Source organism: Lates calcarifer, linkage group LG19 (genome assembly GCF_001640805.2).
Source record: "Lates calcarifer isolate ASB-BC8 linkage group LG19, TLL_Latcal_v3, whole genome shotgun sequence".
In the NCBI taxonomy this organism is placed as follows: domain Eukaryota; kingdom Metazoa; phylum Chordata; class Actinopteri; family Centropomidae; genus Lates; species Lates calcarifer.
The window spans coordinates 22,935,430-22,947,949 of NC_066851.1; the positions used below are offsets into that span (position 1 = coordinate 22,935,430).

Genomic DNA, 12,520 nt, shown 5'->3' on the forward strand with positions numbered 1-12,520 from the left:
CTCCTCCTCTCCTCCTCCTGTGCGCTGCGCCGCCGGGCATCTCTCCAGAAAGGCGTGGTCAGTGACGTCTCCAAATCGGCCAAATCCTTAAACCTGGCACTCTGAGGACCGGAGAGAGGATGAAGGGAAATATTCATGAGACGCCAGGAATGAAGAGATTCTTGGGGGAATAACGCGGAGGAATAAGCGCCGCCGGGTTCGTGCGACGTCCGTTTAAAGTTTCACTTTTTACGCGTCTGTTTTTTTCTGCCTTCAGTGATCAGCAGCGGTGGTTTTGGTTTCGGAAAAGCGACAGAAATCCAAGAGCAGCTTGACCGTATCCTCTAAACACCGAGTGACAGGTTTGTGACATGAAAGATTTAGTTTTATTTTCTAGAGTTTTAGCGGTGAGCGCTGTCGCTCCCAGTCTGACAGGTGCAGCTCTGCTCTGAGACTCTGCAGATGAGAAGCCGCTCGTTTTAAGGCGCTTCCCTCTTCTCTGAGACAACTTTCCACAGTGCGCATCTGACAGCTGTCAGGATGTCACCTCAGTGATCAGCTGTATGGGTTAAAGGGCAAATGTTTTACATTAATGCTCATAGGAACTGACCTGTCATAGAGCTGTAAGGCAGGTGTGTGATGCTGTAAACCTGAACCAACCTTTAGGAGTTAAGATAGACTTATAGAGGGATCTCTGTAAGAGTATGAATATGGGAAGATACAAATGAATATGAATGATGTTACTGTTGGCTTTATATTTATTGACAGAAACACTAAGAGGCTGTGAAAGACAAAGTTCATTTAGTAGTAGTTCTGGATGGTTCAGTTGTTCCACACGTTGATCCAGGGCTGGATTAAAACACAGAGTAACATCTTAGGAAGAGGACTGTCAGACAGAGGCTTGAGATATGGTGGAATTGTTGAGTGCACTTCAGTGTGTCAGTCAGAGTTTGGCTCCACTTTAGTTCCTCTGACAGAGACAACAGTGATATTAGACTAATCTTCTCTCTGGCTGCACCTTCTCTTTTCAGCCTCGCAGGGAAGGAAAAACTCCAGGCTGGTGAGGCCAGTGTGTACGCCAGGAAAATGGAAAATATTTTCATTTCAGTTTTTGATAGAAGCCCAGTGACAGAGTGTAGCTGACAGACGAATGGGATTATCTGCTCAATTTCAACACATTTAATCCACAAAATATAAATGTTGTGAATATTGTTAATCTAGATTTTACTTGTAAACCAAGAAAAAGACGTCATGTGGATACAAAGAAGTGAAAATTGATGTTATTGAGACACTCACTGTAAAGAACAGGTTTTACTGAATTAGACTCTGATCCAATAAAGGACATCTTTGCAGTAAAAGGCTGCGTGCTTCAGCCTTTATAAGGATGATTGCTTCATCCAGGATTTCACTGCCTCTGCTCAGATGCTCTGCAGCCAGTTCACTAAATCCCATCTTTTTCTGCAGCTGATTTACATCCATCATGTGAAAAAGTTTGCAAACCACAGAAAGCAGGCTTAAAGGCAGATCAGTCCGTTAGTTTTCCCCACAAAAATGTAGTTGATAGTCCCAGTAGATTCCCTCAGGGACTGAATGTGCGAAAAGTGACTTTAATGAGTTTTTACTTTTTGTTTCTTCACGATGACCCTGCAGGGACTCGGATTCCAGATACAGTTCCTCCACAGTTTATTACAACATTTCTTCATTTTATTTTGTAAGGGACATTTGGTTTACACGCTAATCTTCTGACGCCACTGGAGATTATTTCATCACATCAACAAAACTGACCCTATCTGCTGCTGTTCTCCAGGCTCAGCAGTGGAAATCAGTGAGGATGTAAACCTGGCAGCCTCCTGTCCGCAGCCTTGAGACTGTTCACACTGTTACAATAATCTGGCTCTAACTGTAAATACCAGATTCCTTTTCCACTCGTGAATAACTGAGCTGTGGGGGAGTTGTATGAGTGTGTGTGTGTGTGTGTGTGTGTGTGTGTGTGTGTGTGGAGGGGGAGATGGAGGGAAGTCCTGCCATTACCAAAAATAAGAAGTCAGACTTTAAGCACACCCCCTTCCGTTCTCCGGGTTTCGCCCACGTCGAAAAAGCATTCCACCGGCCGGCGCCGAAAACTCGCCAAGGTCACGCTGCTCAACAATTCCTGAATCCCCCTCCCGCTCCAACCCACAGGTCGTCCATCACTGCAGATACCCGAGGACAGAGTGTAACTAAAACACGGCTGTAGTGAGCTGAGAAGCTGTTTGTTTCCTCGCTGCAGTCAACCTCATCGGGTGTTTGACGGCAGGTGAGGCGGCAGCGAGAGGAGGGTGTCATGCCTCAGTTGTGGTGCAGTCACTTCGTGTAATATCAGGGTGTAATCACAGTAAACATGGTGAGAGCAGTTCGTTTGACCCCTGAAGCGTTTTCTGTTTTAGAAGAAAACTTTAGGTTTCACTGGCAACATCTGAGTTGCTGCTTCCTGCTGTGATCTTTAAGGACCAGTCCAGTAGCTTTGCATGTGTAACATTTCTTGATGTCCAGCATAGAGCTGAAATGATGCCAAAGAATTAACTGGAAACATTTTCTTTTTCCATTTCTAGTCTGAGTCCAAGTAAAAGCTGCTTTTCTTTGTCTTACCAGATGGTTAACTGAAGATCTTACAGAGTAATTTAACTGAAAATAAGTGTGTTGCTCTTCAGCGGTTTAACTCCTGACTTTGCTGCAGTGCTGTGCAGGTGTAGTCCAGATTTGAGTCTCTGATGTGAGGAGTAGCATATAGAAGCTACACTTAGCAGTCTGGTTTACATGAGTACATCCTCCAGTGGACAAAAGGAGTGAATTCTGTCCTAAATAAGACTTTGAAGACACTTCCTTGATTTGACTGACTGGGGTTACTGAACCTTCAAATAAGTGTTCTTTACTGTGATCACTCCAGCACTTAAACCGGTCCCCTGTTGAATTTTAGCTGTTTGTATCATGTGTTCTAGCAGCATGTTTATAATGGCGGTGTTATATCGGGCGGGGAAGTGAGGAGGCAGGTACGATGCTGAATCTCTCATCTGATAATCAAACAGCAGCAAGCTGATGCTGTGGTTTGAATTCAGCCTCTACAGTCCATGTGAAACGTATGCTTGTACATGTGGTGTTTCAGAACCATTGACTCAAGTCTGCGTGAGCAGCTTGTGCTGTTCTGTGTGCCAGTTTGAAATGGAGTGGAAACCACACCCAGCCGGCTCCAACCGCACTGTGGCGGTGAAACACAACCGACCACAACCTGCGCCGTAACTTAATCCACACCTCTGCTGACTGCAGGGGTCACTAATACTAAAAAGGTCAAGTTTTAACAGTTCCAAATATTTATAAAAGGCTTCAGAAATGTGCTCATCCTGTTTTTAAGTAGCACACATTATGTTTTAATGAGAATGCAAACAAAACTGTGTTTGTTTTATGAAAGCTCCTTCAGATATCTTTAACCATCTCTAACCTAAAACTGTTGCTGAACCTGTTGAATGGGTTTTAGATAAAAACACTGCTGCACTGCTGATGGTGTGATAGTCAGTCCTGCTGCTGATTGTTGGACGAGCTTTGAGTGTGATTTAATATATAGATTTTAATAAAAGGATGTGTTTTTTGGTCGTTAGAGAACAGCTTCAGTCTGAGTTGATTATTGGTTATTTAGAGCCATGACAGCTGTGATGAACCTTAGAGGTTAAGCTTTGAGATTATTTAAAACTAAGAGAGGTCAGACTTGGTTCTACATAAACCTTGTTTCTTTGTTATATTAATAATACACACTGAGCGGGACTCAAACCTACGCCTTTGACCTTTGACTCCCCTGGCAGCAGGTGCAGATAATGTGATACTGCTGTTTCATACTGCTGCATAATGTTTCTCAAACACACACCTCTGGTTCATGTTCCTGTGGTTAGTGTTGGTTTATGGAAGAGGACTTTTTGTGTGTGACAAATGAGAGGTCAGAGGTCAGAGGTCACAGTCTGCTGCAGAGCTTGATTGTCTGTGTGGACAGTCTGTCTCTGCATTAATGCAACATAAAGGAGTCACATGATCTGTTTTCACTGTGGCTCTGTGCTGTGGACGAGATCTCGTTTCCTCTCCTCTCTACTCGTATATGTCACTCATACATAACTCAGTGTTTTTAACATTTTAATTTGTAAATTAATTCAGTTTGTTTTTTGAAAGAGCCATGAGAGACATGTACATTTTACAGTGGAAAACTAAATGTATCAGTGCTCTCACTGTTTCTGAGTGATTTCAGACATATCTTTGGTATTTCTGTATTCAGGAGTTATTTTTACTGATCAGCAGACCTGCCTACACTGATTTACAGGTGATAGACTAATATCAGAACATTGGTAATAATAAACTAATAAACTAATAAACTAATGTCAGCTGGTGACACAGGCCATGCCAGTGTTTTTGCCAGATTCCAATTATTGCTTCTAGTGGTTTGCCAATTATAGCTCTGTGGAGTAGATACATTTCATATCCATCAACTGCTGCCAGTGAAACTGACCTAACCTGGAGTTAAACTGCTTCTGTCTCTCTGCTTACATTAATCTACGTACATTAATGCACTGACAATGAACAACATAAAAACCCTCAGAGTTTAGGAGAGAGAAGCAGGTAATGTGTGGTTTTTCAGCTCGACCTCCATCTCACCCAGTATTTTCCATTTATTAGAAATGAGGGAGGTTACACAGGTAGTTTATCTGTAGTGTACTGATGTGTAAACACCTTCAACAAACTCACTTTATCTTGTAATATGATCATTTAATAACCAGTGTTTTATATGAAATCACTCTCTTTGAGGAAAAGTAAGACTCTGGTTGAAAAAAGATGAAATGACTTTCTGAGGATGTGGCATATTTTTTGGTGCACAGTACTACAGTAGATGGGATGGACCTGTCTGGCAGGTAGACAGGCGACAGGTAAAATGACTTCAAATCCTGACACCATAATCAGCCTGTCGCCTCTGCTGAAGCCTCTCGCTGCTCGGCTCCTCTGTGAGCCAGAAGCAGCTCGGTCCGACTCCTCCCGCTCCCATGTAATCTGTCGAACACTTCAATTCAACACAGCTCTTCTCCCTCCAGCAGTTCCTTGTTGGCTTTGTGAGGCTGAGAGAATGGAGGTGTAGAGGCTGCCTAATGGTTTCGCTGGGGGTCTTTGTGTTTCGGTATGTGCTGCTGGCTGGGAGCCGTGTTCAGAGGGGAGGAGGGTCTGCGCTCCTTTTATACACAAGAAATAAACATGTTTTTAATATACTGGCCTGCAGACTATGCTCTCTGCAGAAAGATACTGTATTTTCATTCCCGTTCAGGTCTCATGATTTTCTCTGGTGCTGATGCTTTGTTAAAACATGACAGCACTGTGTTCTCATTTATGGAGCTCTCCAGCAGATGGAAGTGGTGCAGGTCCAACAAAGATATTTCTGTTTTTGAAGACATACAGGCTTTGACCTTCTATCACTCAGAGGTGGCAGATCTGAGCTGCTTTTGTGATCAGAAACACACAGACAGAGCCCATTGTTATGAGAAGAAAAACACATTTCCTTTCAGGGTCTTTCTGTCTCTGACTGGATTCTGCAGGGTGTTCCAGGTTTTGTCAGGGTTGTTCATTCATGAATCAGGATGGAGAGCCAATTTATTTCAACATTTTTAGATTAGATGATGAAAGTCATGTTTATTCATGTCTAATTTCTTCTGACTCCAAGTGTAAATCGCGGAATAAGCTGCGTGTGCTCTGCAGTGCATCAAACATGTCAGTGACAACATCCACACATCAGAAGCACAGATTCTGCTTCCTGACTCCTTTTACCATTTTACCCACAGAGCTCAAACCAGCTCCACTTTGACAGCTTTGAATTTGAGAATGAACTTTTCACCTTTTTTTGTATTAATCATACTGTAAATGTTGCAGTAGGAGGGATCCTACATGTCCTCACACTTTTGGACGTCTTTTAAACTCATGGGAATTTGCTTCTCTCAGTTTTGCCAGCTGCCGCTTCAGGTCATGACTCCACTGCAAAAAATGAAAATTATCCGAAAGTCATTTAATGAATCACTTTGAAATCAGCTCATTGCTTAAATATTTCTCATTGTTCTAGTCCTATCACTCCACTACTGTTTTTGAGTGTGTAATTTTTTTCCCAAAAGAAGCAGAGACATTGTCAGATCTTAGTATTAAAGTTAAATCAGCTCACTGCTGACAAATTAGCTTGTAACACTCTCCATCAGATGAGATAACTTTTTAGATATTTTTTGCAGTGTGTCCTTCCTCAGCAGCAAAGCAATGTTTCTAGGTGGCACACCGACCTTTGACCTGTCATGCTGTGTGTCGCTGCTGTATAACATGAAAGACATAAGGTTAGTTTAGTTAACCTTGATTGAGTTGTGTTTATCCCAGAGAGGTGATAACAGCAGAGAATGACTGACCTGGGATTTCTTTGATTGTGTTTTTGGGTGTGGGTTGTTTTTCTCTGCTGCTCAGCCACTCACTCCTTCTTTTTCAGTTTTATTCCAAATAAAGTGTAAAAAGCTTCACTTCCTGCAGAAGACCTGTTCAGCTGTGTAGTGTCAGTCAGCAGTAGAGCAGAAGGCAGACTAATCAAATTAAAAAGACACACTGTGATTAACTCAGTTGATTTCAGGTAAAGCTGTTGTTGGACATTGTGGTGGTTACAGAGGTTGAATGGAGTCAGTCTGTTTGTCCTGGTGAGACTCATAGTGAGACGTCCATGATGAGTTTGGATTTGTAAAACTGTCTCAAAGCCTAGAAAATGTAAAATCCTGATGGTTGCAATAGCAGCACCATCAGAGCCATTCAAAATCTTACATGTCTGTATCAATTAACCCAAAGGCATCTGCCCACCACATGTCCTCTAACTGCAACGTTGTTTTATTGGATGGCTGTCAGTGAGGAGGCAGACAGGAAATGAGGGGACAGGGAGGGAGTATGACTTGCAGCAAACATCCCCGGCTGGATTCGAATCATGAACGTTGTGATTGTGGCAGAATATTACAAACATGCTTTATAGCCCCACTATCTTCATCAGGACACTTCTCCTGGGACTTTGGAAGAGATTTGGTGAATTCAGTTTAAAAACAAAAGGGAAAAACCAGCAGAAAGCAGAGAAACCAAAATCGTAACAGGCCCTCAGGCCTGGCTCAGTAAAGACCAGCTTATTGGTCACACGAATGAAGAAGTGGAATGAAAGACAGGAGTTGCATTAAGACAGTGTCCTTTGACCCTTTGTTGCCTGCCTGGTGGTTTACAATGGAAGGCTGCCATGAACGCCAGTCTGTCCAAAGCTCAAACTTCGGCACAGACATTCTGACAAAATAGCCTTCTGCGTAGTTGATGGGTAAAAGCCAAACCGCTGAGCCACACAGCCTGAAGAAATAAGTGAGTTGTTTAATATATTTGGTCTTTCGGTGCGTTGTGCCGTCTCTTTTTAGCTTGTGGTCGGGAGAATGTTTAATGTCAGGCTTTTTTTTCTAAGCAACAGTTAAAGACTGTGATAATTCAGTAAATTTAGGCTGTGTGTGTTTAATTCTGGTAAGTCTGAGAAAATATTCAGGTGTGAAATGTCAGCCAGAATGTAGGCAGGTAGTTTTACTGCAGATATCTCTATTACTGTGCCTCGTGCATTTATTCTTCCTAACAGTTTAATTTTTGGACATACAGACATCTGTGTAAAAGCAGGATCCACTCCTGCTGCTGGATAGCTGTTTGTTTTATAAACCTTGATCTGGTTATGTTTAGCCCTCACAGTTTGATTTTCATGGACGCAATAACATTTTCACTTTGCCTATCAGTGGATTTAACTGACGTCCTTATCCACAGCCACTCACTGCAGCAGAGTAATCTAAACCTTATAACTAGATGCTAAATATTCTTGCCTGATTTTGGTATGGGGTATTGAGCTTTGTTGTTTCAGTGACCATTTGTGTGTCCTGACTAGTGTAGTCTTTACACTCACATTTAATGCAACAAATCAAAACTTTAGTACTGCTCAGAAGAAAATCTTAATTTAGCTAATAAAAGCACAGAATAAAGTGTCCGCCATCTTCCTGAGGTTATTGAAATAAAAATAAGAGTCGAGGATTAGAAGTTGGGCAGAATTTATTCCACTCTGGCCCTGTCACTGTAAACAGTAAGTAGATAAAATCAGAGGGTGTGGTGATGTGAAGCTGGATCAATTCATTTTTGGGGCACTAGGGGGCAGAAGACGTCCACATCAAAGCTGACAGACACAGACTTGATGCATTATCACCTTATAAAGTTATACAGCTTATGTGTAGGAACCAGTTGCATCCAGCAAACGCATAGCAGCATTTTCATCTCATTGGAGTCGTGTCTGTCTATCCTGTGTTCTGGTGGCTTTTAGATTTGTGCACCTGATAATTTTTGTGTGGAGCTTTAATTCTAGTGATTATTGGACGACCTTTTGATCTCAGTAGAACCATGCCGTCCTGTTTCTGCACGATGTGAAGGCTCTGACACTCTTGTAACTATTTTACTAAATCTCTAAAGCTTCAGATTCTCTGTGATGGTTCAGTGACTTGTAACAGGGAGAATGGAGCCTCTGTCATTCCCACTCTGCTCCCTGAACACCTGTTGTTGCTCTGTGTAACTTTGGTGAGCAGGAATCTCCTCTAACTGAGTGATAGTCAGACAGTCAGAGTAATGCTGAACAGTTAAAGAGACTTAGAAGTCATTAAAACCAGTGTTCAGCCAGTAAACTTTGAAAATATCAAGAATTAGAAACAGAGTTTGGTGTGTTTGTTATAGTGACAGCACTTCCTGCTCCAGAAGCCAGGAATCATGGGTAATATACACTGTTTGGGTGTGTTTCAGTTCAGCGAGTGGGTCACCACTCAACCACTCAGACTCTGAACCCAACATCTCCTCCTCAGATGAGGATTTGTAGTCTCATTGACACTAAAACTAATGATGCATTCAGGTGGTGCTGGTCAACCGGCAACGTAACAAGTGTCCACGTTCATCACTACTAGCAGAATCAAAACTGGAAACTGGGACACCATCCATGATACCTGAGTTTACAGTACAAGCTGTTATGTTTAACATCAACACAAGATGGAGACGCGACAAACATCGTACCAGGTTAATGGGAAATAAACTGCGTGAATGACCCTGTAATTAATAACTTCTCAAAGCTGGTCACAGGTGCAACACAACCATCTGACTTTATGAGTTGCTAAAGATTGGCTTACCCTCTTCACTTGTGCCTTTACATAACTGACTGGTGCACAATGAAACCTTCCAAATGTAGGTAAAAATGGCTGCTTCTCTTGGCTGTATTTGGAGTGTTTGAAGTGACGGGCCTTATCAAACCATATCAACTGACAAAGACGGTTTTGATGTGAATGACTTTGAAGGTTTGATCTCCTGAATTAGCACACAGCAGTGATGGTACAAGGATTGAACAGGTAAGGGTGCATTTTGACCTGACCTGTGTGAAACATATTGACTGTTGATGTGATTGACCTTCCAGCTGTTTGGTATGGCTGCTCCTGTCCAATCTATTATCGTGAACTTCAAAGAGTATCAGCAGCTCAGCTTTCAAACTGCTGCCATGACTTCCTCTTGGTTCACAGTGCTGTCACATGAGGAAGCAGTGACCGTCATGGTTATGTAATATGTATTTATCTACTACATTTACTTTCTCGAATTGTCACATCTGTTTAATATATGTTTGTACAAGTATCTTTATTGGTTTGTTGTTTGTTTTCATTTCTGATCTCTCATGACCATGTGCTCTTGAACGTCCCGTGCTCTAACAGGTGTTGACAGTCTGGACATGAGGAAGGGAGGAAGCAATACGTCCCCTTTTATTGAATGTCTAACAAATAAAAAGTTAAACTCATTAGTTTAATCATTAATTCTGCGCTCTCACGGGACCTTTCGGTGGTGTCCTGTGGGTCATGGGGTGGGCGTCCATGGATCTGGAGAGTCTGGAGACCAGGTCACCACCTTCAACCTCTTTGTTGAGCAGTTTTTGTGGCGTGGTGGGTGCGTTGTCCTGCTGGAGGAGGCCACTGTCTCTGAAGAGTGTTGTTACCATGGAGGTGTGTGCTTGGTGCTTGGTGCTTGGTTCATGTCTTCACCTCAGGGCCACCACAGCACAGGTGGACTTACACCGGTGTTCCGTTTGTGCCCGGTGATGTCTGGGTTTCTCTGTGCTGCAGCCACTGGCTGCTGTGCCATCGATTCTGGCACTGATTAACCAGCTGATGGCTTCTCTGGCACAATTAGGTTACAGTATTTTGCAAGCCGCGTGAGGTTACACAGGGTGATCATTTTGTACTTTTATATTCTGTCTCTGGAACAAAAGTTCATGTATTTAATAAACTGTTAATAAATACAGAGAGTGTGTTCACCTTTGACACAGTAGGTAAGCTGCTGCATCTTTTCACCTGGCTCATTAAACTCGAGGCAGAGGAGGTGCATGTGCACAGTGACATACTGGCTTGACAGCAATAGGTAGCACATTTTGTGAATTATTACATATTCTGTGTAAATAGCTGTAATGCCTTGTGTGATTTTGACTGAGTAGTTTCAGGTGCTAAGGAGCTAATTCAAGCCCCTCGGTTCATTTTCAGTCAACAACCTTGATGATCACGCATATTAGACTGATAATAGAAAACTGCACTGCTACTAATGTTTTTGCATACAACACAACTCCATGGGCTGCATGCAAGAATATTTTCATATTCCTCTCTCTCTCTCTTGCTATAGAAGGGCACCTATGGGCAAGTTTCATTCACAATAATATCAACAGACAAAAACATAACAAATATTGCAGAACCCAGAGTCATTAGAAAATAATAGAGCTGCTGTGTTGCCAGAGGAGTTCTGTACCATGACAGAAATAAAGGGAGAATGATTTGATATAAAGTTAGATGCTAAATAACGTCACAGTGATTCACAACCACTGTGGGAGGAAGTAGAGGGGAGTTTGAATGAATGTTGGGAAAAAAGACGTGTAGGTAGAACAGGATTGAAATGTCAGAAAGTTGTGTTTTGTGGTTACCATCCTGCTTTAGTGCGTAACTTCTTTGACACAGTTAGCAAATAAAAGTTAAGTTTGCTTGCAGCCCGTTGTAACGGTTGAGTAGTCAAGAAGTCAGATGAAAAGCAATGTTAAACTGGCAGTCATAAGAAATCACATCCGTCTACAGTCCTAATAATTCCACCACAGAAAACTGTTGCTTGCATACAGTGTGAGTGAACACGTCCTGTGGCTCGTGTTTGATCCATCAGCAACGTTCAGGGCTTCAAACACCACATGAAGGACTATCCTCAGATTTTTGGGGTGCAGGATCCTTCAGTCCTGGAATTAAATTTATCTCCTGGTTCCTTCAAAAAAAATGTAGGTAAAGCTCCTGAGTTCCTAGAAAGGTGCCTGGAATAGTTCCTGTGGTGGAAAGGGCTATAAATGTGTTTGTTAAAGCTCCTTTTTGACAGATCATTCTGTCCTCCGACTGTGATTCACTCAATAAACATCCCATTATCTTGTGTTTTTCTTGTGGTTTCTAGAGTGTCCTTGAATAATAGCAACACCGCTGGTGGTGAGGCGATTCCCGTTAACTCCCAGTGAACTGCACGGAGTCACAACAGCTCAGTATTGGTGGACAGATCGACTCTGGTTAAGTCTAAATGCAATCAAGGCAAAATAGTAAAAAAAAAAAAGGACTTATCTTGTTGCGTCTGGTCTAAAACAGAACGTGATCATTTTCCTAGAAAGGACCTTTCTTACCTCATTGTTTTCAAGCATAGTTTCACTCAGTGTTTTGTCAACGACGTCTGTCTCCAGTTTTCTGCTTTGAAATTTTCTGTAAGACTGCACAACTGTCACATTTGATATGTTCTTTAGGAACGAAGCTCTTCAAATGGAGCTGCAGAAAAATGTTTTGCCTCCATCACTGAGAAACAAACACTGAAATTCTTTAACAGTGAGGTGAATAAGATGAAGTGACATGGTGCAGTAGTTTTAATGAGGTTGCAGGTGACTATGCAAGGAAATCATGTTGTGATATATAAGTAAGTATGTTGCTAAGTAAATGCACATTTTGAGGCAATTTTCACTGTCTCTACAGACTGTAGAAATACTGGATTTAAATGTTGGTTTTGTCCCAGGCAAAGAGTCTCATCCCTGGAAAACACCTAACACCTGTGAAGATGCAAACCACTGCTGGTTAACAGTTTAAAAAATGTTTATCCCCCATAAAGTTTGTGCTGAGGAATATGTGACCAGAGTTTACAGCCATGTGTCAGCTTGCTAACATGCAGCTATTTAGCAGCTTAATTTAACATGCTAGCATGCTAACAGCTCAGACAGGTGGGAAGGTCGTTAATTTTGCAGGTATTGTAATAACCAGGTGTTAGTATACTTTGACTCACACACTTATGCTTTGCAGTGTACTTTGATTTGTCAAATTTCCAGATATAGCCTCAGTAGTTTGTGGGTTTTGTGGTTTTTATTGAAGTGGAATAAATGAACGTCGTA

General features: G+C 42.1%; 1 protein-coding gene across 1 annotated transcript in view; it reads left to right on the plus strand.

Annotated features, from left to right (window-relative positions):
* esr2b (estrogen receptor 2b) overlaps nt 1–12,520 on the plus strand; it is a 26,810-nt gene continuing 14,290 nt past the window's right edge. Inside the window, 1 exon segment of the mRNA XM_051078248.1 lies at nt 1–341. The gene's annotated coding sequence lies outside the window, so the exon portion shown is untranslated.